Source organism: Fukomys damarensis, unplaced genomic scaffold (genome assembly GCF_012274545.1).
Source record: "Fukomys damarensis isolate Sample0158 unplaced genomic scaffold, DMR_v1.0_HiC HiC_scaffold_39, whole genome shotgun sequence".
NCBI lineage: Eukaryota > Metazoa > Chordata > Mammalia > Rodentia > Bathyergidae > Fukomys > Fukomys damarensis.
The window spans coordinates 59,920,078-59,921,216 of record NW_022900951.1 but is presented as its reverse complement, the minus strand read 5'-3'; positions in this window follow the sequence as shown (position 1 = coordinate 59,921,216).

Genomic DNA, 1,139 nt, shown 5'->3' with positions numbered 1-1,139 from the left:
ATATATATGCTATTAATTTCACTAAAGAGTATGGCCTCAATGTGTATCCACTTACTTTTTGGAGAATGACCTGTGTGTAGCTGAAAAGAATGCAAATTCTGATTTTGTGGGGTGGAACATGCTATACATGTCTATTAAGTCCATTTGTTCAGAAGCTTGGTTCAGTTTTAGTATTTCATTGTTGATTTTTTAATCTAGCTGATTTGTCTATTTGTGATAGTGGGCTATTGAGGTCCCCCACTACAAGTGTATTAGTGCTTATTTGGTTTTTCATGTCCATTAATATTTGTTTTGTAGAGTTGGGGACATTAGTATTTGGTGCATATATATTGATGATTGTCATCTCTTCCTCTTGTATTTTTCACTTTACAATGATATAGTGACCTTCTTTGTCTCCCTTTATTAGTTCTGGTTTGAAATCTAATTTGTCTGCAAATAAGATAGCTACCCCTGCTCTTTTCCAGGTTCCTGTTACATAGAGAACCGTTTTCCATCCTTTTATTTTCAGTCTGTGAGTTTCTTTTTGAGCTAGGTGTGTTTCTTGTATATGGCATATTGCTGGATTTTGTTTCTTAATCCATTCTACCAGTCTATTTCTTTTGATTGGTGAATTGAGGCCATTAACATTCATAGTTATAACTGATATGTATTTACTTATCTTTGTCATGTTATTTTCCGGATGTTGTCTCCTTTTTATTTTCCCCCCTCCCTATAATTTCTTGCCTTGCTGTAGATCTATTCTATTGAGCCTCATGGAGTTGTGACCTTCATTTTCATTTTCTAGGATATTGTTTAGAATTGTTTGGAGTGCTGGCTTGGTATTCATGAAGTTTCTCAGGTTTTCTTTGTCATGGAAGTATCTTATTTCCCCATCACTTTTGAAAGATAGTTTTGCAGCATGCATCAGTCTAGGTTGGAGGTTGTTTTATTTTAGGGCTTAAAATATCTCACTCCAGGTTCCCCTTGACTTGAGGTTTTCTGTTGAAAAGTCTTCTGTGATTCTGATGGGCTTTCTTTTTCTGTGATTTGTTTCATTTATTTATTTATTTATTAATTTTATTGAATTTATTGGTACATTTTAGGGATACAGTACAGTTACATTCATTGTTGGGATCATGTACCTCTACATGGCAAGTCTT